The sequence below is a fragment of the Martes martes genome (genome assembly GCF_963455335.1).
Source record: "Martes martes genome assembly, chromosome: 5".
In the NCBI taxonomy this organism is placed as follows: domain Eukaryota; kingdom Metazoa; phylum Chordata; class Mammalia; order Carnivora; family Mustelidae; genus Martes; species Martes martes.
The window spans coordinates 131,738,235-131,765,051 of record NC_137892.1 but is presented as its reverse complement, the minus strand read 5'-3'; the positions used below and the strand labels follow the sequence as shown (position 1 = coordinate 131,765,051).

Here is a 26,817-nt window from a genome sequence, read left to right as displayed (position 1 = left end):
CCTCTTTTTCTCTAGGGCGCCTCAAAAATGGGTACGCTTATCTAAGATGGTTAAAAGTTCTCCACAGTGGCCACTGCAATTCAAGAGTACCTTTGGTAAGGTAAACCTACTTGTTCAGCCTTAAAACAAAATTTTATTCACCTGAGACCTCACATGGGACCCGGTTCAGCTTAAGTCAAAACCAGTCCGGTTTTTAGGTCAGACCCGGTCCAGTCCCGGACTCAGCTGCCCTTCGGACCCAGTCCGGTTTTTACGTCAGACCCGGTCCAATCCCGGGCTCAGCTGGCCTTCGGACCCCAGTCCGGTTTTTAAGTCAGACCCAGCCGGTTCAGGCTGGTTCCAAACTCGCGGGAGAAAGGAACGGCTCTAGCGTGAAGTCTGAAGATTCTCCCTCCAAGAGTTGTGGAACTAGATCCAGGATCCAGCCAGGGTCCCTAAGGGCCTTGACCCACCACCCCGAGAGGCAGCGAGAGAGCAGCTCGCTCGAGGGGCTCCGCAGGTACCCAGGCTTGGTTGCTGTAGGCCCCAGGGGCTGTGGGGGTGTCCTTCCGTTCCTTCCGGTGACACCAGAGCGGTTAAAAGATGAACCGAGGCTTAAAAACATGAAAAGTTTATTTGAGCAAAAAGCATTCTGAATCAGCCGGCACCAGTCCAGAAGGGGTTTGAAGCGCGCCCACTCCCGTAACTTCTATGCAGCAAAAATTTAGGGTGACCCTAAGAGTAGATTCAGTGAAGATGCCAAGAGCAAAATCCAGACCAGCGAGTCTCTTCCTTAATCAACAGTTTCTTATTGTTCAGTAACTTCATTCCCAGTTTTCCCTCAATGACTTCAGTTCTTTCGTAAACATTATCTCTAGATTTTACTAGAAGAATAATGGTTTAGCCAAAAGGTCAGCATTATGGGATATTTTTAGTCGCTTAAGCACTTGGGATCACTCTCTGAGCCTTAAATTTTCTTCACGGGTTTTTTTATGGCGATTGATCCAGATAAACCATTTAAAATTATTTTGTAAGATAAATAGAACAATGTAGTTACAATTCTCAGAAGGTATTATTTCTGTGTGATGTATGGAAATTTCACTGGAGTTGGGTGTTAGGCAGAGTTACTAGTTGAGTTCTTGGTTCTGTCGCTAATGTAGAAGTTTGAGTAGTTGTTTAGTTTTTTGTTTTTTGTTTTTTTTCCTCTCAGTTCACTGACTAGTACTTCCCTCACAAGCAGGTGGAGAGGAGGAAAATGCCTAATGATGCGTGCAGCATGGGTTGGTCAATCAGATCCCAGCATTAACTGGTCAGGCTCTGGGTTCATAATTTGCAGGTGGTGGTTCCAGTTTAAGGAATGACACATAAGAGTTTGAACAGCTTGAAGTGGGCCTAACCTATCTCGGCAGCTAGCAGTTAAGGGTCAAATACTTATCTTTCTGTTCTTGTTCTGGGCATTTTCCCCAGTGGTTGCCTGGATGTCAGCGATAACCAGCCCGTTTCATGTTCCTTAATGGCGCCCCTGTGCTTTTGTATGTGCTCTCTGTCCTTTGCAAAATGACTTTTCCTCTTTCTTGCCTGAAGGACTTCTCTCTCTCTCTCTCTCTCTTTTTTTTTTTTGTAAAGATTATGAGTTGCTTCCCTGAGGTAGAATTATGTGTCTCCTCATTGCCTTTGCCGTATTGAATCGAACTTTTGGGGCTATTATCTTCTACAGATGGTAAAAAATGCTTATTGTTTTAATGATTATTTCTTATATTTTAAAATGACCTCATCAGCAAGATATAAAGGAGAAACAGTTTAGTTTTGATTTGTCTATTTAAAATATGTTTGCATTCCTGTAATTAAGAAATGTTATTGATTTATGTTGCATAAGGGCCTTGCCAGCCTTGGCTTTCTGACCTTTGGAAAATTAGGCACTTTCCATTCATTTAAGGGGACAGAGGATCAGCCCTTCCCGTTAGGGGTGAGCTTATTTCAGAATGGAGGAAATACCAGTTATATTGAATGCTGCATGGTTTGTTGAATACTTGGCTGGACGCCTATAAAAGGAGAATTCATTAAGTGTCAGTTAAGCTCTGTAACTCTCTGTCATTGTTATCATCATGTTTTCTGGCAAATAAGAAGATAACATTTGTATAGAAACATAAGGATAAGGGATTCTTGAGCAGGGGGCATCTGGAAATACATAAGTGGGCCCTGTTATGGGATTACAGTTGCAATGTTCTCTGTTCTGCAAGAAAACCCGGGTTGGCTTTTCTGATTCTGGTATTTGAAAGGAGGACTCGATTGCCAAGCCCTGGCCTGCCTGTATGTGTTCCAGAGTGGACAGAGTGAAATGCAGGAGGAACATGGAACTCAGTATTGGAGTCTGAATTATCATTCAGCCTTCACAAACTAGATGACTTTATTTTTATTTTTATTTTTTAATTTTTATTTATTTATTTATTTATTTTTAAAGATTTTATTTATTTATTTGACAGACGGAGATCACAAGTAGGCAGAGAGGCAGGCAGAGAGAGGAGAGGAAGCAGGCTCCCTGCTGAGCAGAGAGCCTGATGCCGTGTGTGGCTCCATCCCAGGACCCTGGGATCATGACCTGAGCGGAAGGCAGAGGCTTTAACCCACTGATCCACCCAGGCGCCCCTGTTTTTTTTAAATTTTTAAATGAGGTCAGTGGTGTCTGCTTCACTGGTTTTCAGTGAGGGTGAAATAAAATTACTTTATGCACATAAAGTGATATGCAAGTGGGATAATTTTAGTAGGGATCTCTTGAAAATTCAATCATTTTACGCTAAATAAATTAATGTCTTATTGAGAAATATTGGGTTCTATGCCAATAGAACCAGTTGATGATGGTGGAGAAAGCTATGTTTGGGCAAGCAGTGCTTTCTTTCCATATTAAATCATATCATATGAGCAATGTGATATAGAGTTAATAAAATGCTGTAGCAACAATGGGGGATATAAGATTTATTTGATTTATCATTCAGACATGCTCATTTTCCTCACTTCATTCTATGATTATTTTACTTCCAAAACCTGGTTTTCTGGGGAATCTTACTCTGTCTTTTGCTTAATCTTGGAGCAAATGACTTGGAGTTGAGATAATAGAAGTATTGAGAGAAAGAGATGCAAGCCGAGCAAACAGGTAAATGAAGTCACAGACAGTCATGGATACTCTCCACTTGGCTTGAGCAGATGCAGCGAAAACCAGCAAGTCTAGTCGTGGCAGGGATCACAGTCCTGGCAGCAGTTACCACAGCGCACGTGTAAACGATCTCTGAAGGGCGGGTGGTGGCATGGAGCTGCATGGATTTATGGGACTTGTATTTGGGTTAAATTAGAGAGTTTTTTCCTTCCTTCCCCTTTTCCCCCTTCCTCCTTCCTTCCTTCCTTCCAGGGCCTCCTGTCTAAAATGAGCGTGCAATTGGAATCTCAGGTTTGGTAAGCTGCAAGGGTGGCGAAGAAGGGGGGTGGATGCAAGATGAACTGACCACAGCTGGAGACAGATGGATTCCTTAAGGACCTCAAGGGCTTTGAAAGAGCTTGGAGGGCAGACTGGGATGGTGGTGTGCTTGACGAAATATTTTGGTGACAAAGCTCAGCCATAAGCTGGACATATGGTTGACTTGGGTAGGTCTGAAAAAAATTGCAGTGGATGTTTGTTTGTTTGTTTTTGCTGCCCTGTATGTCTTTTTTCCTGAATCTAGATTTCCTTTTTTCTTCTTTCTTAACCTTCTTCTGGGCATAGCCCTACTGGTTAGGAGGAATTTATGTGATAATTTTTTGTGTCACTCTTCTAAGGAACACTCACATGGTGAATATGTTAATTAGTAGAATGTATTGATTAGATGTTGATTTAGTTGCTTGTAATGGAGTTGAAAACAACAAGACTTTAAACAAGATAAAAATTTCCTTCTCTTTCTCCTACGAGCGTGGGCAGCTATGGTGACTCTGGATAGAGAGGCATCAGTGGCCTGGTTTTTCGTATGTTTTTAGTCCATTTTGAGGATTGCTCTCATCTGCTCACCGCCTTGTTTGGCCAGCATGAAGGAGAAAGGAGGAAAGGGGAGAATGAGGTCATTCCCTTTTCCTTTAAGGGCATGATGAGGAAGTTGCATTTGCATCCTGTTCGTTCAGACTTGTTCATGTGGTTCCACTGGGATGCAAAGGAGACTGGCATTTCCCAGCCTTGCCTGTCTCTGCCCCTTCTTTCCTTTCTTCCTTTTTTTCTGAGTTCCTGTCTTAGCTCAGGCTGCTGTGACCACATACCGTAGGCTGGGGGCTGAAACAATAGACATTTATTTCTTACAGTTCTCGAGGCTGGGAAGTCCAAGATAAGGTGCTGGTAGGTTCTGTTCCTGGTGAGAACTTTCTTCCTGGCTTGCAGAAGGCCATTTTCTCCTATGTCCTTACATAATGGGAAGAGAGAAAGAAAACTCTGGTCTCTTCCTCTTCTTAGAAAGACATTAATCCCATCATGGGGGCTGTACCCTCATCATCTCATCTAAACCTAATTACTTACCTAAAATCCCACTTCTAAATCCTATCACATTGTGGGTTAAGGCTTCAACATAAATTTTTGGGGGACTGTAAGCATTCAGACCATAATGGTACCTACTTCTGGATAAAAATTTGGAATTTATTTCAGTAGAAAGGGAGACTAGATATTGAGATGTTAATCATCAGTCTCTGTGGCATTAGTAGAGAAGCTAATACTTAATATAGTGAGGTTAGGATTTTCATGGAATTTGATTGGAAGATAAGTTCTAGGATGGGATCATATACTTGGGATTATTTCCTCATTCAACAAATATTTACTGAATATGACAGGGACCATGCTAGAAAGTATTAGGGATACATTGATAAGAAAACATACATGTTCTTACTCTCATGAAACCTGTATTTGTAGTGGGGGTGAGAAATCTATAAAATAACCATACAAAAATATGATTACAAATGGTGGTTAAGTGTTCTATAAGGGAATAACACTGAGTACTATGAGATCATATAACAGGGCAATTTGTGAAGACTTTCTTGGATAAAATTTGAGCTGAGTTTTGAAGAATAAGAAAGATAGAGGGAAGAGCATCTCAGGCAGCAGAGACGGTGTGTGCAAAGGCCCTGAGGTGGAAAGGAACATGGCTTGTTTGAGGAACTTAAGGTGGAACATGACAGCCGAAGGAAAGTGGGTAAGTCTGTAGATGTAGAAACGGCTTTTTAGGCAGAGGTGTGAAGGCTATCATAAGGATGTTGATCTTTATCCTAAGAGCAATGTGCTATTATTGAAATGTTTTTAGCCAGGGTTGACATGATCAGATTTGTGTTTGGAAAAGCTCACATTGGTGGCCTGGGGGAGAATAGATTTCAGTAGTTGTAGAAAGATCAATTAGGAAGTTATTGGAGGGATCCAAATCAGAGATGATAGTAGCTTGGAATTAAGCACTACCTGTGTGATTGTGGGACGTGGATGTAAGTAAGAGATATTTAAGACATTAAAAAAGTTGACACATCTAGTGAGATATTGGGTATAGAGGATGTTGGAGAGTATGAGTCAGAGAAGACTTTTTGGTTTCTACATTAAGCAGTTGGATGCATGATGGTGCCATTTACTGCGTGGGGTCATTGGAAATGAACTAGGTTTTAAGGAAAAGAACATGAGTTGGATATGTTGAGATTGAGGGCCTTTGAAATATTCAGAGATGTTAAGAAGGCGGTTGTTTGTATGGATAGATGTTCAGAGAGTGGTCAGGTTGGGAATACAAATATATTTGGGCAACACTAAAAAAATGAGAAGCTAAAAAAATGAGAAGCAATTGAGTCTATGCTTTGTGTGGTCCAGAGAAAGAGGAATGTCTAGGGAAGGCCTGGGGGAACTAGAACTTCTGCAGGCTGATTAGGAAGTGGATGAAACCGTGGAACAACTGAAACAGAAGGTGAGTAGAGAGTTAATGGGCAAAGTAGGAGCCTGGGGTGTTGAGGAAGACAAAGTAAGAGCATGTGAGAAGGAATTCTTAATTGCTCATGAGAAATCAAATAAAGCAAGAGTTGGAAATAGACATTATACTAAGTGAAATAAGCGAGACAGAAAAAGACAAAAACTTCGTGACCTCACTTATATGTGGAATCTAAAAACAAGTTGAACTTAGAGAAGCAAAGAGTAGGAAGATAGTTATCAGGTGCTGGGGTATGTGTCTGGTGTGAGGCAAGAGGAGAATGGGAAGATGGTGGTCAAAGGGTACAAATTTGTAGTTATGTAGGATGATTAAGTCTAGACATCTAATGCACACACATGAAGAGTATACTTCATAATAGCATATTGAACACTGGAAATATGCTGAGAGAGTAGATTTCAGCTGCGTTCATCACACAAAAAGTGGTAAATTATAATGATATGTTGGTTAGTTTGAGTGTAGTCATCATTTTACTATACATGTGTATATCAAATCATCATGTTGTACACCTTAAATATATACATTTTTTATTAAAAAAAAGAACCAAAAATATCCTTTCTTTCTTTTTCTTTTTTTTTTTTTTAAAGATTTTATTTATTTATTTGTCAGAGAGAGTGAGCACAGGCAGACAGAGAGGCAGGCAGAGGCAGAGGGAGAAGCAGGCTCCCTGCTGAGCAAGGAGCCCGATGTGGGACTCGATCCCAGGACCCTGGGATCATGACCTGAGCCGAAGGCAGCCGCTTAACCAACTGAGCCACCCAAGCATCCCAAAAATATCCTTTCATTTTAGCAAAAAGAATTGTTAGTGACATTAGAAAAAGTCATTTTGGGGTGCCTGAGTGGCTCAGTTGGTTAGGCATCTGCCTTTGGCTCCGGTCATGGTCCTGGGGTCCTGGGATTGAGTCCCGCATCGGGTTCCCCGCGTAAGAGGGAGACTTCTTTTCCCTTTGCTTCTTCCCCTGTTTGTGCATTCTCTCATTCTCTTTCTCTCTCTTTCACTCTCAAATAAAAAAATAAAAATCTTAAAAAAATAAGGAAGAGTCATTTTGGATGCATGAAAAGACTGAGAAGTGCACTGAAGGGGAGGAAAGAGAGACAGCAAGTTGGCACTTTAGGAGCAGATTGGACTGATATTTTATCTTTAGGTCATGGCTTCACTTTTATTTAGTTTATTTTATTTGTGTACTTCTGATCCCTTGTCTCAAACTCACTGCTCTTTTCTCTCATTGGCCCCATTCTTGTAAATTTGATTTGCACCATTCATTTCAACTTTTGTATTTTTAGTTACCAATATGTTTATTTATGAAAAATGTATATTATGAAAAATGTATATGATTTTGATTTTTCTTTAAAAAAATCATGTAAATGCTATTGTGCTACACATACTCCTCTGTTTTTTTTTTGCATTCTTTTGCCCTACCACTAAACACTACATATTTTAACTCTATCCATGTAGACCTAGTTTGTTTCTTTCTTGCTGTATTCTGGTCTATTTTGTGCATGAGAGACATTTATCTCTGTTTTCATAAGGTGGAAATTTAGGTTGTTTTCAAGCTTTTGATATCATAAATGATGATGTAATAAGGGCTATTGTATGTGTCTTTTGTGTCTTTTGTACTTGGTATAGGAATTTCTCTGCAGTGTATGCCTGGGAGTGGATTTATTGAATACAGAGTATGCACAGAGTTACTCAGTAGAATGGCTGTCCAGGTACATTCTGCCAGCTGAGCATAGGGGTCACTGTGTCCTCATATGCTCTTCAGCATTGGATTCTGACAGTCTGGGGAAGTCAGTGTCTTCCATTTGTGGAAATAAAATGGTGAATATCATGGAAATGAATGATTAAATATGAATGGAGGAATTTAAGGAAAAAAATAAATGCAGTTAACTCAAAATTTTATATATATGCAATATAAATGCAATTAACTCAAATATTTTATAAAAATATTATTAAGTTCTGGACAGTTCTCCATGGTAGCCCACATACCTTTTTGTTCCCCCTCATTTATTTTATGTGCTTTAAGAATCCAAGAACTAAATAAAATATTTATACATGGATTTTAAAAAATGTATCCTCCAGATACATTCCTCCAGAACCTACGTAAAATGAGCAATTGGAGGTTGATAGTAGGCTACTCATCTAACTGTAAGAGTTCTATTAAACTCTTAGTGGAAAGCTGCTCTTACAGACTGTTTCCCAATTGTCCTTTCAATATTTTGGGTTGGCTGAGAAAACTTCCTGAAATTTTCGGTAGCACTTTGAAATGTTAATAAGGTTCTGAGTCACCCAGTTCTGTGATCAAGAAAAAAATGAATATTTACTTTATATTCTTATTTCCTATTTGTGTGTTTTCTTTTTGTAATAACACAAAATAGTTTGTATTTCTGTTGGAATTCTTTATAACTCTATAACCCCATCTTCCTCTCTTCCCTTCAGTTATGGATGGACATACTCCCAGTCAAAGTACTTTAATTCTGCTTACATACCACAGTATCTATCAGAAGGTTGTTGTGGTTTACCCACTCAGATTCAGGTATTTCCAGTCCACACAAGACTTTAAAGCACTCTTTAAATAGTAAATTGAAACTTCAAGTGATTATTAAAGACAACTACACTAACAACTATAACTCATAGGGAAAGTTCTCAGTGACCGCTAAGACTGTGGATTAGTTGGTCACCAATCTCTTCTCACTAGGGATTTGCGAGAGTCTGATAGCCGAGGGATTTGGTTTATATCTCAACATATTGTTATTTTTTCTGACTTTTTGGTCTTGATTCTCATTTTTTATCCCATTAATCCTGTTGACTGAGGAAATAATGATCTTTTAGGTTCTTTTAACTTGTAAGAGACAGAGACGTGCTCAGATTACCTTACTTAGTGGGGTTTATTGTAACGATACCCTGGGAAATAAGGAAGCAAGAAACGGTTTCAGATGCCAAATATTCAAGCCTCAAGGAGACTGTAATGTACTTTGGGATACAGTTCTTAACGACTCCCACACTCTGGGACTCAGAAATCTGGGAACTCATTTCTCCTTGTTCTGTGTGTCTCCACTAGGCTGACATTATTTGCTCTTTTTGCATCTACTGCCCCTGATGCTTCTTCCTGACCCCTGCTTTGTAAATGCCAGTTCAGACACCCCCCCCCCCCCCCCCGCCGCTGCAAGAGGGTGCTATGGTTCATCATCGTCTGGTTTAGAGGGCTCCGCCAACCCGCACACTGAGCTGCGTTCTCTCATGAGATTGCCTCTCAGTGACTGCCTCCGGATCAGCAGCTCATTCCTGGTCCAGACTCTGCACAGGGATCTGGATACCTTAGGTGTGAGGATGTGGCATGGAAGGACTCAGCAACTTCTTCCAGTGTCCATGTAACTAGAAAGGGCCTTGCTGAACTAGACAGAACAAATTACATCTGACTGTTTTGTTAAGCGTGCAGGGTAAACATATATACTTTGTCTGCAGACATCTGTATGTCTGCATAACCCTTGGAAGGTTTTCCTTCAAAGCAAATGTGACCAACTTGTCCTGGGTGTTTCTGGGTTTGAGCACTGAAAGTGCCTCATCTTGGGAAATTCCTCATTCCCAGGCAAATTGGGAAGGTTGGTCTCCTTAAAGCCTTATGCTTCCCCTTTTCTCTCCTTTTGCTCCCTTCTTTCTTTCCTCTTTCCCTCCCTCACTCCTTCTGTCCTTCCCTTCCTCCCTACTTTCCTTCCTCCCCCCCTCCCTTCCTTCCTTCTTTCCACAAATATTTATTGAATGCCTATTACCTCAATCTCTGCTCTGGGTAGTGGAGAAATATGGGTGGTGGAGAAGTAGTGGTGAATGGGACCGATGCATTTCCTATTCTTTCTGAAATTACAGTCTCTGGTGATAGAACCTGAACGAGGAAGTATAAGTCAGAAGAGTGAATGGAAAGGAAAAGTGCAGTGTATCTGGGAGAGAATAATGGGACCTGGGGGTTGTCATTTGATTTGGTGGGTTGCGGGGAAACAGATGAGAAAAGAAGACAGACAAGTCCTCATTCTCGTGGATTACATTCAAGTGTGTGTGTGTGTGTGTGTATGTGTGTGTGTATTGGGGGAGATAATCAACAAATAACCAGAGCGGGTGCTCTGAAGAAAATAAAATCAGGTGGTGAGATAGTAATTTGGCAAGGGGCCAGGTGGCCAGGGACCTTCTCTTTGAGAAGGTGACATTGTGGCCAAGACTTGCACAGCAAGGAGGAGGTCACTATCCACAGTAATAGGAATGGCAAGGAGACTTGTGTCACTAGAGTTAGGGTGATGAGTTGTTGATGAGCCCAGAGGAGCTGGCAGAATCCAGGTCACATAGGGTCTTGGGTTTGTAGGCCATGGTCAGCAATTTTATTCTGAGGGTGATGCAGTAGGTTTTATGTAACCTGATCTTGGTTCAGGAAATTGTTCTCTGCTTGAGTTAGATGATTAAAGACTGAAGTAATAGGAACTATAGTATTTGAGCTACAGGGAATTAAGGTGATAGTGACATTTAGGTCATAGAGAATTTAAGAACTGATGGCCTGTGGAGAAAAGAATTACTTCATATGAAAGATATTAAGTTAAAGAGGGATAGTGAAGCATAAAAATTATTGTCTAATAATTTTAATTGAAGGCTGATCTTTAAACTAATATTTGGAAGCCATTGTGTATTTATACTAGTGATTGAAGAGATGTGACCATATTAATTTCCCAAAGCAGTGAGTAAAGAAAGAGAAAATCAGAACTTAGGATCATGTGTGAAGATAAGTCCAATTTTACTATGTCAAATGTTTGAACCTTGTTTTTGAGGCATTTATAATGGCAAAAGGTCTTGAGCTCAGTCAATAAAGACTCACTAGCAATAGTTCACTTACTAAAATAGACTTTCAAGACCTATATAGACTAACTAGGAACAACACTTGCCTTAGGGAGGATGACCTGATTCTCAAACCTTTAACGGTTATTGTCCACAGAAACTCACACTCCAATTTTAGCTTGGGCACTTACACAAAGCGGATGACTACATGATATTCCTTCAGAATGGGAAAGTTTTGAATGTTTTAAAAGAAACATGCAGCCTGTGAATTTTATGGGAACATTGTGGACAAAAAAACACGAGTCTAGTTTGAGTCAATATACTGCTTTTCTTTGAGCAACCTATTTTTGGTGAAAAGTTGAGTCTCTTTAGCAAGAAAAGTAGTCAGAACAATTGGCGATATTTTTTATTTTATAGGCGCACGAATCAGAAAGACCAGCTGATCCTCAGCTCAACTTTCAGGTAAGGATTGGCAAGGGAGCAAATGAAGAAAAAGTGGGAAGGGAAGAGAGAGGAGGGACCAGTGTAGAGCTGAGGGTTAGGGACCTGAGGGGATGTGGAACTAGTCTAAAGTGGTCTTTGCATGTTACCTCACAGGGCGGGAAGTTGAGTAATGGACTAATCTTCTTTGCCAGTGTAAGCCAGGGTAGTCACAGAGAGAGGAAGAAAGGACACTCGCCATTTCCTGTGTTACGGTAACAGGTCCTCTGAGGTCAGTAAGGTAGGTGTGTTTTCGGCCGCACAGATGAGATGGGGCAGGGTGACATAACGCATACAAAATCTCAGAGACAATAAATAGGAGAACTAGAGCAAGAGCTTCAGAAGTCATGTGTTCCTAATTTTCCAGCAGAGTCATGATTTCAGAGCTCTGCTCAGTGGAACCCACAGAACATTTTTATTTGTGGAACCATGTGTCTGAACTCACTAGAAGCCATGTATTTTGGGTCCTGGTCCAGCACTCTTTTCACTGTGTTTCCTACATTGTCTCCCAGAAGGAGTCCATCAGATCCTGTAACTTTGATGCATATTATTCCTTAAGAAGTTTACCCAATTGATATCCAACAGGGAAGTAAAATTCTTCTCAACCATTTGGGAGATGACTCCCCCTTAAATTATGGGTGGCACTGGGCAACCTATCTGAAATGGAAACTTCTGTAATATGACTAAGCCATGGTGTCCAGAAAGGCTTTTTTTTTTTTTTTCTTTAGCTGCAGTAATAAATATTATGGGAAAAACAAGCCATTGGTTTTGTGTGGAAGAGTAAGGGGAAGCATTTTATCTTCCTAACTAAAACATTGGAACATTTTGGCAGTGTGGATGAGAAAGATATTAGAAATAGGACTGAGATGTATATCCCAGAAAGAGAAAAATGTCTTGGCATGATACTAACGTACTTAGCCTTCAGGGTGAGAGTGCCATCCATGATTTACTGTTTAGGAGCTATTTTGTCTTAAAAAAATAATAAAATTTCAAGATGCAGCCATTAATTATTTGGCCATGGGGAATTCCAAAGTTCAATAATGATTCAAGAACACAGAATAGCGCAGTTTGAAGCCAAGAATCTTGACTGGTGAGAAATTCAGATAGACACAAACTATATTGTAAAGAGTAAGGGGTAGCTTGTTTTGTGTAGGTAATATACAAAGTGAAGACCATAAGTTATGAACAGAAAAAGTCTTTGCAAGTTTAATAATTTCTAACTAAAGAGTAGACTAGTGGGTGTATACTCAGATCTTAAAAATAAGTTTTGTAGAGCGTGTCTTATCTAATTAACATTCCACTGAAAGCATAGGGTGTCATGTAAACTGGGGATAATTACAAAAATAAGTCTTGTAGAGGGTCTCTGATTTACAGTACTTGTTGCTAGATAATAGATGATTGGGTTTCTAGAAGACACTTATTGACTACCAAATAATGTAGAGGATTAAAAATAAGAAGCTTACAGTGAGGTAATGAAGACAAGATATCCAAATATGGAGAGCTGATCATTCTCTGATTCTTATCTCCCTCTATTTTTTTGTTTTCTCTACATTTAGGCAAGCGGTGTTATTCCCACTTCCACAGAATACTAAGCACACTTGAACCTCCTTGTCTTTTCTTATACACTTCTTGGAAAACAGCTTCTTCCCTTAATCTCTGCATATCCAAATCCTACCAGTCCTTCTGGCTCAGCATGTTGTTGTGTGTCGCTAAGTTGAAAGAAAGGACTTTAGAATTGAGAAGTTGAGAAGTTGAGAAAGTAGACATTGGCATATGGGAATCATCATCAGTCTGAATGTTGAAGTCACTGAGAGTGATGACTGACAGTTAGGTGGAAAGGAGGACTGAGCAAGAGGCAGAAATAATGAAAAGAGACGAGAATATTTTAGAAACTGGTATTTGATGGAAAAGAGGGTAAGGAAAAGGAGGCCTATGTGGGAGGTTTCCTTTAAGAAGCAGAAAGGCAATTGAGTGGGAATTGTAGGAAGGTGGATGGAAACCATGTTTGGGAGGAAAGGAGAACTTTTATAGGGAGTCCCAGAAGTGGGGTTTTCAAGTCATCACCTGGTTGCATTTAAGAGCAGGGGGTGGGAGGACCAATCAAATAAAAATCTGAGCCTATAGAGATGCTAGGATTTTGTTCCTGATTGAACAGGACCTCTACAGAGCCGAGGGACAGAGGGTCAGATTGGGCAGAGTAGGTGTTGGGACCACGTGGAATAGGAAAAAAAAGCATGGCAGAAATTGGGAAGGGTGGAGGCTTGCCCTGAGGATGCTGAGGGTGAATAACAGGATCAGGGTAAGAGCGAGCTGAGAGGGCTGTAGGACGAAAAGGAAGAAGCGAATGTGGGAGAATTTGTCACTGTGTGTTCATGTAGGACTCTTTATCGGGTTTGGTATCAGTGGACGGTGGATTTCAGGACCAACTCTATCAGCTGATAGAGCTTCGGGGCTGGGAAATTAAAGTGTTTGAGTCTATTTCTTAATTTGTAAAATGGGGAATCATGACACTGGACAGACATTTCTCATGAGTTGTCTTGAGAGTTATAGTAAATAAGAGCATATTAAATATATAAATATATTTTTAGAGGAAGGAATCTTATTTAAGTTAAATTGTTCGGTGAACTAAATTATTTAAATTCAACAATTATAGTAATTTTTTTTCTTAAAGAATTTACCAGCCCCAGAGTTCCCAGTGAAATGATATGGATCCCAAGGAATGACTTCCTCTACTGAGCAAAGCGGCATTTTCTTCTCAGGTGAACTATGCTTAGTGAAACGGGGTTCAGAAAGGTGCCACAGGGAATCGAATCCTAGAATCCAATGAAAGATAGGAGAAAATTAAAATTAGTGGAACCTTAAGAATTACAATTGTTTTTTGACCTTGGGGACTTTCTGTGAACTTAAAAAAAAAAAAAAAGGAAACAAAAACCTCTGTCTTTTTTCTGTCGATTGTTAGATTTCTGCTTTATTCTCCCATGCTCAAGCTGGTCATTTTATTGAAAATTGTTGCCAAAGCTGTGTGCTGTGTTTAGGAAAAGGGTGCTAGAGGGGAGTAATTACAAGTACTCTGGCCTTTCATCAAAACCCAGGAATCTTAAGTGACAGCTGTTTGAGGGACATGTCATTCAATTAGATGGTTTGAAACACTGCCAATGGTTAAAAAACCTGTGGTTCATGAGTTTGCAGCCACCAGGGCCCGCACAGTCTCACAAGAGAACTTTTATTTCATTGGAAACCACTGCTTTGCTGGGCCAGAAGGATGCTGGGCAGACATCCTGACCACGATGTTTATTTCTGGAGGGCAAAAATCACAATGGAAATTGGACCTGAGTCTAGCAGAAAATGATTCCCCCCTACCCCACCAAATGTATACCATGGCAGAAATGAAATATCTGTTTCTGCCTTTAGCCCATTGAGAAGGTGCAGCATGGGTTAGTACCAGGGGAGGACTACCATATTTTCTTTATATTCTCTATGTCCTTCCCACCATGTGGAGACCTCATTTCTACTTCAATGGATAATGATTAAGTGTCTCTTTCATAAATAGTGTCTCCCTAGATGCGTGTGGAATGAAAAGAAAGTAGAAAGCAAAGTACTTTTTAGAATTTACAAATTATGAGGGGAGTTAAAACAGATAGTGAACAATTTCAGGGCAATTCATAAGACTTGGTGGTGGGTCCGAATACCCACAGGGTTCAACAGAGCCTGAGTGAGTAAATGACCTCCTACAAGTGGGGCTCCTAATGCCGCACTCCTGGGACAGCATTAGGCCAGCAAGTCTGTGCTGCAGGGGTGGAAGGACCTCCCCCCGAAACCAGTTCTCATCAGTCTTTGTTTCCTCTGTTTTCATTGGCTTCTGCTTGGCTTTTTTTCTTGTTGCCTGAGCTCGATATTGGAGGCCAGATATTTATTTATTAACCCATTATCCATGAGTACAGTAATGGCTTTATCTCTCAAAAGGGCTTAGAACTGTCTTGATGAGGGCTCTTTCACAGAATATATTACGAATCTTAAGGCCTTTTACAATTGTACTAAAATATTTTGAAGCCATTATGATACATCTAATAGAAACAAATAGTAAATAGGTTATTTCTTAGAACCTGTAGTGGAAACTATGCAGAGTTTTCTTACCTCAATTATATGCTATTGCAATAAAAAAAAAATTTAAGATGAGTTTGTGCAACGAATGTAAGATAAAGATATTTACATACAATCAAGCCAAAACTACCTTTAGGTTTTCTGTCCTTCCTTGATGTCGTCTAGATGACCTATTGCCAGAATTAGATTGCCTTTTTAAAAATACGGTGGTCACGCAGGAAGCCTTTCTTATCAACGTCTCTCCTCGCACCACCAATTTAAGAAGCCTATTCTCTGAGAACAAAGGGCATCCCCGTTTAAAAAGTTGCCCCCGTAACCCTAACCTGATACCTGTCTGCCGTTAAACCTTTTACAGTAGATCATTCCTCAGGCACACAAAGGCATCTCTTCTCCCAGCGCCACATTTATCAGCAGAAAAAAAGCAAACACCACCACCTCACAGGTACACAGTGTCTCCACACCTATTACGGTTGAGGGCAGCGGTGACCTCATCCTGGCCCAAACCACCCACGAGTAGCCTTTGATGTTACTGAGCCTCATGTTTTAATACAGTCTAAACACCCCATGTTTGAACTGTAAGAGTCCTGCTTCCAGCCATATTAGAAGTGATATCAAAGACAGTCCCATTTTAATGGGCTTCTTCTCTCAGAGGAAGGGCAAGGCAACAGGCAAGGGGAAATCCTGGGGAAGCCATGTTTCTTCTCTGTTTATGCCTCCCTCGCCCATCCACACTCCATCTCTCCCCCTCTACTGTCCCAACACACCATGTGTCTATCTCTGGAAGGACTGACTGGTTCTGGGAAAGGATAGAGCCCTCAGTGGAAATGAACCCATTAATTTTTCCAAATAAAAAAAAAATTACTCCACAAGAGATAGTTGCACATGGACTTTCCCCAGCAGAGTGGGTGATGTTCATATTTGGTAGATTCATAGTCACAAGAGGAAGGTCGTCAGCTAGTGGCCCGAGGAAGTCAGGAGTTCCAGGCTTAAGGCTGATGATCAATCGAGTAGTAAGAATGTTCAACAGTCATACTATAAGAGCTTCGTTTTATAGATGAGGATATTCTTGGTGTGAAATCAAGTCAAGGCCCTTTATGGAAAAAGATTCAGTGATCCCAAATTATTTCAAGTATGGAATGGTGTTGAAAGGCTCTGAGAGCACTGGGTATTCTTTAAGACTGATGGATCACTGACCTCTACCTTGGAAACCAATAATAGACTATATGTTAATTAATGGAACGTAAATAAAAAATGGGGGAAAAAAGGCTCTGAGAAGCTCGCTCTCTTTCATTGTAATACAAACACACTTAGGGGAGTTAAATATTAAAGACCATTTTTCTTTATTGACTCATAAGAATAATAAGATATCCTCTGTGATTATGTGTCTCCTCCTCTTCCGAGCACTTGATAGATTTAATAATTCATTTAACTCTCATTACATCCCCATGAGGTGGGTACTATTACTATCATTCCAGTTTTCCACGTGGGACACCTGAGGCATAGAGAAGTCAAGATAACTAGCTCCTGGTGACCCAGCTAGGAAGTGGCAGAAATAGGTTCCAAAGCCAGGCTTTTGGCTGCCGAGTCCATGCCCTGAATCACAACATTATACTGTGTCTCTGACAGTATCTGCCTGGGAAAGTCAGAAATACAATTTTTTCATTTCTTCCCAGTTTTAAAATAGAAATTATTAGATTAGATTTATTTTTGTTAAAGAAAAACACGTGTCTATATTTGTGTTGCTCTCACTGTGTCAGTGCAATGATGTATAAATGTTTAGTTTTCCACCTCTGTGCTTCCCTGCCAAGCGACAGTGTTCATGGGGAAGAAAACCCTTACAAAGCTTTGACTAACTTGTCTTATTTGTGTACCTCTTGGGAGGGAAAAATGTCTTTGGAAATGCCTTGACATTACTTTCTTTGAAATTGTTAAAGCCTTTTGTTTACCAAGCAGTGTTCACTGTTAAAAGTAAAACTTCCTCTGTGTTCTGAATTTTGGCCAGTTGGTTAATCTTTCAGGAGTGTTGAAAACAGGGCTTTAATTAGCAAGTTTATCAGTTAACCTAGTCACTCATCTCCAGTTCTTATCTGAGTCGTCGGTAGTGCAGGCACTTAGGGACATCAGAAGAAGGCCGACTTGTCGGAATGACAGTTGAGAGACCTGCTCTGGAGGAAAAAGGAAAGATCTCAGAATGGACAGTATTAAATGGAATCTGATACCAATCTGAGAGAAATGATCTCACCAAAGGAAGCTAGTGTAGGACTTGGTTTCTCTTGTATTTTTCTGTAATCCTCTATGGTATGTCACCTTTGTTAGTCCAGACAGAGTCAGTGGTCTTGTGTGACATGAAGATGGAACCTCAAATAGGGGAAATTTCTAGACCAGCTAGTTAGTCCCTGAGTTGAACATAACCCTGGAGGGGTTCTTCACTCTGTAAAACCAAAGGACTGTTTGGAAGATGAACACAGGGCTTGGAGAAGTCAGTTTCCTGGTGAGAGTGAGAAAAATACCAATAACATCAAGTGTATAAAAGAATAATAACCTTCTCTAATGCAGTCCAATCGGAGAGGCTGAATCCTTCACTAAATTCAATTTATTTTTCCTTTATGGTATGACTGACTTATTATAATCCTGATTTGCTAAACAGCTTGTTTTCCCTGTATTTGAACTGTATTAAAACGTATCACTACCTGGAAATAAACCTTTACTTCTTAAGAAATGAAAAGCACTTAAGCTATAAAAAGAAGATCCGTGAATTCATGATCTCAGCATGGTCTGCTCTCATTGCAACAGCAGAGCGAGTAAGAGGGAAAAAAAACTCCATAAGGGATACATTGGAGCCAGGAGATATTTATGCTTGCCTAAGCAGTTCTGATGATTTGATAGTTGAAATGTTTATGCTTTTGTTCACTTAGATAACGTACTTAGGACATCTATTTTAAACAACAGATAATTGTACTGGTGTACTGAGGGCGCTGACATAGTGGTAGTTGGTGTCTGAGGATTATTAAAACAAACTTAGATGGTTGTTGCATAGGGTGACTATTTTTGGCAAAGCAATTACTTAGTGTTTCATGCTAAAAATGATAGTGTTTTAGATTTATTATAAAACCACAGAAAAACCCATTTTTTCTTCAGAAGCAGAAGGACGGAACATTAGTTAGAGCTTAAGGAAAGCTTACTTTGATCTTACTTTTCTCCTGACCAGCCTTGAAAAGTAAAATTGATATACGACTTTATTTTGTCTTTTGTTCTATATTCTTTTTTCTTCCATATTGTTTGATTTAATTTCAAAGTAGCTAAAAGTGCCAAAAATCAAAGACTGGACCCTGAAGGATATTGAATGTCACGGTCATTATTCTAATAATAAGAGGTTTGTTTAGCTTCTTTGATTTCCACAAGCTTCCTAGCCCGTTTTCTGAGAAGAAAAAAAAAAATACCTTTGCTTCAAGTTTTCTCACAAGTAAGCAAGCTAAATATCATGCCAGTCTTTGGACTTATAGCCATTTGGAATCCTGCTGCCTTCACTTTGTGAGATACAGAGAATTATTAGCAAATGAAATGCAAAGCTCACATTTATTAGGCTGTGATTGCTACAGGTAAACTCTGTAGGAGATTTGAGTTTCACGCTTTGCTAGTTTCAGTAATGGGACACTTGCAACACAATTCCTGACTCCTCATGGGGCTAAAAATTTCTCTGAATTATAGGGTGATTATGATACTTATATTTATATAATAAGTATATAATAAGCTCTATATATGATTGGTAATAACTTTAAGTAGTTCTGGATAGGTGAGTTTTAAGCATCTCTCTCCGTGGCCATTGCCTTCTACTTTCCCAGTTCACACCCTCTGGCACCTAGACCCCTGCATTTATCTGGGTCTACAGTCTCGTGTTCTATCATTTCTCATTGTCCCTCCCACTCTCATATCCCTGCTTTCCTCCTTATCTGACTAACAGTCTATCTTTATAATCACTTACTTACATATGCCTTCAACTCCTTGCCCCTTTCTGACTTTGTTGTACTAACTACTTGTCTGCTCTGATCCTGGGCAGCCGAACACAGATGGAAAAACACACACAAGCAAGCTGAGTGGCCTCATTTTCAATCCGTGACCACTGGCCTCAAGTGAGCCTCAAGATGACCACAATCTGTTTACATTTCTCTAATCCACTTGATCACTCTGTCTCCTAGTGGACGCAGTGGTTCTCAACCAGAGGTGATTTGTGCAGCCCCCCTCCCCCCATCAGAGGGCATTGGCTAAGTCTGGAGATGCTTTTGGCTGTCATAGCTTGGAGGAGGGAGTGCTTGCTACTGGCATCTAGTGCGTAGAGATCAGGGATTCTGCTAAACATTCTATGATGCACAAATGACCCTACAAAGAATTATCCTGCCTAAAATGTCTGTAGGCCAATTGAGAATCCCTGTGTCAAGCATTTTGTATCTTTTCTCTTTTTAAACTTCCAGCATTCTCTCTGTCCTGTGCTTTCAGCTAATGATCTTTTTCATCTGAGAAAATAAAAACAATTTGAGGGGTGCCTGGGTGGCTCAGTGGGTTAAAGCCTCTGCCTTTGGCTCAGGTCATGGTCTCAGGGTCCTGGGATCGAGCCCCACATCGGGCTCTCTGTTCAGCGGGGAGCCTGCTTCCCCATCTCTCTCTCTGCCTGCCTCTCTGCCTACTTGTGATCTCTGTCTGTCAAATAAATAAATAAAATCTTTAAAAAAAACAAAAAAAAATACAATTTGAACACACTTGCTTTAGCTCTAACCAGCATCCCTTCCTGTTACTATGGATGCCCCTCTCTGGTCCCACCGGAGGCCAACCCATCTACCTGTGTACTGGCTCCCATGCCCCCTTCTCTACTCAGGAACAGAGAGCCAGTTTCCATTTTCTCTCTTGAATTACCAATTTCCCCCCTTGATTATTACCATCAGCAAAGCAACATGCTGGTAATATCTCCTATCTTACAAATGAAAACAAACAAAACCCTCAAATCTCTCTTGATTTCACATCTCCCTTTAGGGGCAGCATGATCCCTGATTTTTCTTCTCCCACACTCTCTCGAACCTGCTCAAAACAGGCTTTCATCCCCTCCACCCCAGAGAAACAGTTCTCATAAATGTTACCAGTCACGTGTCCACTGTTTCATCCAGTGACCATTTATTCTTCTTCAACTTTCTTGTGTCATCAGAGACTTGTATGTAGTCAGTCACTCCCTCTTTCTTGAAAACCGTTCTTCACCTGGTTGCAAGATCACACTCTCCTCATTTTCTTCCTCCTTTATGTGTATCTCCCCTCAGCTTCCTTTTTTGGTCTCTCTGGGTGGTATAAGGAGGAGGATATTTGGCTTTTATCCCTGGGTTCCTGGTGTAGAGCTCTTAAAAAACTAGGAATTTCCTCAGTGAGAAGAGTGATAGGAATATCTTTTGTTCTAATTAGGTGACTCTTGGTGGACCCTTAGATAACTTCAGGATGGGGGCTAGCCAACAAAAATATCAAGTCTTGATTAAAAGCTTGGAAATTTCAGCCTCATCCCTCAGCCCCTGGGAGAGGGGCTGGAGATTGAGTTAGTCACAAATGACCATGATCAAGGCTATGTAATGAAACCTCCATAAAAACCTGTAAAATGATGGGACTCAAGGAGCTTCTGAATTGGCAAACATGTCCATGTGTTTGGAGGGTGGTGCATCCAACTCCATGGGGACAGAAGCCCCTGTACTCAGGACCCTTCTGGACCTAGCTGTACATACCTCTTCATCTGGCTGTTCATTTGTATCCTTTATAATAAACAATAATAGTACATACGGCATCTTTCTGAGTTCTGTGAGTCATTCTAGAAAATTATTAAACTTGGGACAGGGTGCTTTTGGGAAATCCTGACTTTGTAGCTGAGTCAGACAACTTGGTAATGTGTGTAGTGATCTGGGGACCTGATACTGGCCACTGGTGTTTGAAGTGAGGGCAGCCTTGTGGAATGAGCCCTCAAATGTAGAGAGTCTGACTCCAGCTCTGGGCAGGTAGTGTCAGAAATAAATTAAATTGTAGGACACCTAGTTGGTGTTGGAGAGTTGGAGAATTGGTTGATGTGAGGAGAAGTCACTCATTTGGTGTCAGGAGTGGGACTCACTAGACTAGTTCTGGCTCAGGGAATGTGGTTTGGAAGAGAAAGGATAATTGGGCACAAGATAAGGAACCTCGGATTCTTGGGTGGACACATGGTGACCTATGCTATGGATCAGCAACTGTGTGGCAATCATTTCCGAAATCATTACTAAAGGTAAAGCTTACCAGTGGAATTTAGAGATGGATCCAACTCCCAGGAAGTTGCATAAGGAAAAACAAACACATGGGAAAAAACCAAAATGTACAGTCCTCTGATTATTGTTGATAGCTGAAATGAAATCAAAAGAGTGCTGGGTCTGATCTTTTTTTTTTTTTTAAGATTTTATTTATTTATTTGACAGACAGAGATCACAAGTAGGCAGAGAGGCAGGCAGAGAGAGAGGGAGAAGCAGGCTCCCCGCTGAGCAGAGAGCCCGATGTGGGGCTCGATCCCAGCACCCTGGGATCATGACCTGAGCCGAAGGCAGAGGCTTTAACCCACTGAGCCACCCAGGTGCCCCTGCTGGGTCTGATCTTGATGCTAGACTGAGGGCGGAGTTTGGTTAGTCCATGTTTTGACCACTAGCCTCAAAGCAACTCCCAAAGGGGAAAAATATATAGGACAACAAAGAATACTTTTAAGACCTCTGATACTAAGAAGGTAATCCATGTAGGGGGCGGGCAAAATCAAGAAATTTTTGAAACCAGGGGGTATGGTATAAAAGAGTTGTCTCATTTTATGGATTGGTAGCTTCCTGAAGAGTGTTTACTAAAATGGATTATGAAGGTGACTAATTAAGAGCAGTGGAGTTTCTTTAGTGTTGGATGCTGTGCAGTGGAACAGCACGTTTGGACTGATGCGGAACCCATAGCTCACTACAGAATAGTCACTGACGGCTGTACATGATCCAGACACTTGTTAGGTTACTCTGAAGGGAACAGTCACGGAGCAACGGTTAACTCTGAGAACAGACGCTGACCAACTTTATAAATGCCAAGTGGAACAACCCAGATGAAGCAGCTGATATGCTTCATGTGCAAGCCACGTGGGACTGACTTCATGATAGATAGGATATTCACTCACTGAATATGCCTGTTACCCAAGTCCTGGTCCCTTTTGCACGGATGTCCTCTGGAACCTTACTGCTGCAAAATCTAGCAACAGTGTAGGAAGTCTGAATTGAATTTGCTGTCTCACCTTCCCCTCCTGGGTCTTAAACATGCTGATAAAAACATTAGATTAATTAACAAGAGAACTCAGAGGCCGAGGGGAGGGTCAAGGCACTTGTCTTAGCAGGGTGGGAAATTTTAAATGGTTATTAAGAAATGGGGCGAACAAAGCAAATATTGATAGGAGCGCAACAAAGAGGTAAAGAAAGGCAAGATTCAAGAAAGTCATCCCTGCAGAGTGAAACTCTTTGGATGGTTATTAAGAAATGGGTTGAATAAAATAGACATTGATAGGGTTGAAACAAAGGTCTTAATATAGCACATCCTTTGGGTGGATCGAAGGGATCCCCTGCTGATCATCCAACATTAAAGTGCCCTAAACTAGTCCCTGTATTAACCTTGGTTTGTAGAAATCTTAAAAGCAGTAAGGCATCAACATAGGCAAACCAATAAATGTGATACATGACATTAACAGAACGAAAGATAAAAATCATATGATCATCTCAATAGTTGCAGAGAAAGCGACTGACAAAGTGCAACATCCTTTCATGATGAAACCCTCAACAAATTGGGTGTAGAAGGAACATGAATATGTTTGAAGTTGTTGTGTCTCTTTTACATGAGTGTCTTTTGTGGATGGACGTTGTGTCTGACTGGAGAGTTGGTCCTTTAAAATAGAAAGCATGTGAATCTGCCGCTCAGGAAATATTAAGTGGACATGTTACATGGGAGCCAATAAAATTATCTGAGCCCACGCAGTGTGGAACAGAAGCTGGAGTGCTAGCACAGACAGATTCTCTGTGTGGAGTATAGACTGGGGCTTAAGGCATAAGCTCCTCAGTGTTTCTCAGCATTGATGTCTAGGACTTTGGACCAGAGAATTTCCATTTGTCTTAGTCTGTTTGGGTGCTGTAACACAGTACCATAGACTTGGTGGCTAATCAACAACAGAATTTTTTCCTCCTATTTCAGGAGGCAATGAGTCAGTCTGTGATCAGGGAGCCAGCAAGATCAAATTCTGGTGAGTACCCTCTTCCAGGTTGCAGACTGCCAACTTCTGGTCATATTTGAACATGGCAGGGAACAGAGAGGGGAAGTAAGTTTCCTCCTGACTCTTTTAAGGGCACTGATCCCTTTGATGAGATGACATCATCTAATCATAATTACTTCCCAAAGTCTCCACCTCCTAAATATCATTACATTGAAGAGTAGGGTTTCAACATAGGAATGTTGGGGGAAACAAATATTTAGTTCATTATATCAGTTGAAGGGCAATTACTAGCTTGCTGTCAAATACTAATTGAAACTACGCTTCTGCCTGAGGGATATAAAATAATCTTGAAATCTGAAATACCCATGATGTTTTGGATGATGTTGAAACAATACTCCAATGGGAAGGATAGTGCCCACAGAGTTCCATACGAAAATGGAAATGGTTTATACTAGATCATACTACCAAAGGGATGTAAGGAGGAGATATTCATGAGCAGGGAGCCCCTTTCCCTAGGGCTAAATTTGGAATTGCTTACAGAGATGCCAGATTCTATTATCACTTGAGCAGTGCCCTATAAACAGTTCTGGACTGACCAACAGAGAGGCATTTGGCTTATGGATGGCAGTTCCAAGGTAAATGGATTGGATCCTTTTTGGAATGCCACCACTCTGATTGAAAAAGGTAAAAACAAATTAGCTTAGTGGGCTGAATTGCATGTTCTTTTCCTGGCAGCGATGGAAGAACTAAACAATGATAAGAGCTCCTATGTTTGTTTTTTTGTTTTTGTTTTTTATTTATCTGACAGAGAGAGATCACAAGTAGGCAGAGAGGCAGGCAGAGAGAGAAGGGGAAGCAGGTTCCCTGCTGAGCAGAGAGCCCGATGCAGAGCTTGATCCAAGGACCCTGAGACCATGACCTGAGCCGAAGGCAGAGGCTTAACCCACTGAGCCACCCAGGTGCCCCTATGTTTTGTTTTTTTATTGACTCATGGGTGATGGCTGATGACTTGGCCATATGGTCATGCAAGAGGAAAGTGGAAACCTGGCCTAGGGATGCCCATATGGGGCACAGCTCTATGGAAATCACTATGGAAATTTGAAGGCTGCAATAAAGTAAGATATATCTATGCCCATCAGAAGAACCCCCTTCCAGGTTCGAAAGTGATTGGAACCACCAAGTGGACTTCTTGGTGCACTGTCTTGGAGTGGCCACCTGGATCCATGAATTGAATAGACCTAGTGTGGACTGCGGCAGTGCAGAGATAGGTCAAACCTACATAGAGTCTTCTTGTACCCTCTGAGACACAAAATGCAAGCAAGAACTGTTATGTTGGGGTGCCTGGGTGGCTCAGTGGGTTAAGCCTTTGCCTTCGGCTCAGGTCATGATCTCAGGGTCCTGGGATCGAGCCCCACATCGGGCTTTCTGCTCAGCAGGAGCCTGCTCCCCCCCCCCCCCACCGCCTGCCTCTCTGCCTACTTGTGATCTCTCTCTCTGTAAGATAAATAAATAAAATCTTAAAAAAGAAAAAAGAACTATTATGTTAACAAGAGACAGAGAGATGGCAGATCGCTGTGAGGACGATTCATGGCGGGGGAAGGCACCACACATAGCTAGCAAGTGTATTATACTGGACCGGTGCAGGTAGCCTAGGGGGCTATAAATGGGTCCTGAAATGTATGGACACTTACCCCATATAGGATTTTCATACTTGGTGTTAGATGGAAACGCTCAAAGTATTCTTGAAGGTTTGGAACAGAAAATACTGTACTGCTGCCAAGTTACATTTCTTCAGTCTAAGCAACACAAGTATCCAAGAATGGGTAAAGAGCTGTCATATCAAATGGATATAACCATGTTTCATATCATCCTCAGAGTAGTGGTCTAATAAAGAATTGGAGGGGGCAGTTAAAAATTTGCTATCCTATCCTAAATGGGGGGAGATATGGGTATAAAAGCCTGGTTTACATGAATGTGTGCTTCTACCCCCATAGGAGAGGGTAACATCTCACCCACTGGATCCATTCTGTGCATTTCTTCCCTAAATTACCTCAGCTTTTGTTTTTTCCTACCTGGTCAGTGGTCTCAGGACCAGGGATGCAACTATGGGTAACAGAAGTAAGGATGATTCCTAAGCAAGTAACTTGTAATTATGCCTTTGAACCTTTATGCCAGAATTCCTAAAGCCCTGATGGTGATGGGGGAGGGGGCGGAGATTGTGTCTTCATGGCACCTGGCAAAGTTGGGGCTGACAGTTGAATGTGGGACAGCCCAGTGGTGTGAATGGGAGTGAATGGAGAGGAAAACATTGGCTACATTAGTATTTTTGCTAGCAAGCTGGAACAGCGTAGCTAAATCTAAGGTCCCTTCTCATGGCAGAAATGTTAATCTTCTTATTTCCATTTTTCGGGTTATATCTAATACAGATGATATCATTTGAGAAGGAATTTCTGAGAACTGCTTCCTACTGGTATTTCAGAATATGTGGTATATGGCAGCCAGCAGGTTGATCACTGTGAAACTGTAAAATTGGTATAAGATACTTAGAAACGTCCCTGGTTATAATGGACGAAATGTAATGGCAGCATGCTCTCCATGCTTGCACATCACTCTTGTTCGCTGGAAGGAAAGCTGTTAAGCCAAAGAGGGATAGAATAGGTTCCTGATGGGATTAAAGTGGTGAGCATCACGGGTAGAGCTTATTCTTCTGGGCAACGGCCCCACATTGAGATGATGAAGGTTGTAAGAGGCCTCATGGCACTCAAACTAAATGGCATGTAGGTGTGACTACCACTCATCTAACTCTGGCATGGGGGCCCAGACATTTTTGGGTGCAAAACATGCATACTAACTGCACTCAGGCCATTTGTACCTAATGGCAACAATGTGCATGGCTCATTAAGCAGCACTGGCCCCTAAGACAGAAAAGGGCTTCCATGGAAATAGAAGGCAGTCTAGGTATCTTGGGACAAACTGAATTGACTTTTAATTAGGGGCAGCATTCAGAGGAAAAGGATTATTAGCCAGAACTAGGAAGATGAGAGGGAGTTCTCTTTAGGAGGAAGGCAAAGGATGGAAGTCAGCGTGGAAGATAGCAAAGCAGATCAGGCAGACTCAGCAATAATGTTGGATAATGCTAGAACCTGGCATTGGGAAAGTGCCTGCATCCCGACCCAACAGAGTATCTTGATTGTGTTAATTCAAATAGAAACTGAAGTGGG

General features: G+C 41.1%; 1 protein-coding gene across 5 annotated transcripts in view; it reads left to right on the top strand.

The window, feature by feature from the left end:
* Window positions 1–335: 335 nt before the first annotated feature.
* Window positions 336–26,817, top strand: part of MRPS30 (mitochondrial ribosomal protein S30) — a 735,966-nt gene continuing 709,484 nt past the window's right edge. For 3 of the 5 annotated variants that reach the window (XM_080804119.1, XM_080804120.1, XM_080804118.1), the window contains exon 1: window positions 336–499. The gene's annotated coding sequence lies outside the window, so the exon portion shown is untranslated. The remainder of the gene's footprint in view (window positions 500–26,817) is intronic. The other 2 variants (XM_080804122.1, XM_080804121.1) reach the window with 1 other exon arrangement.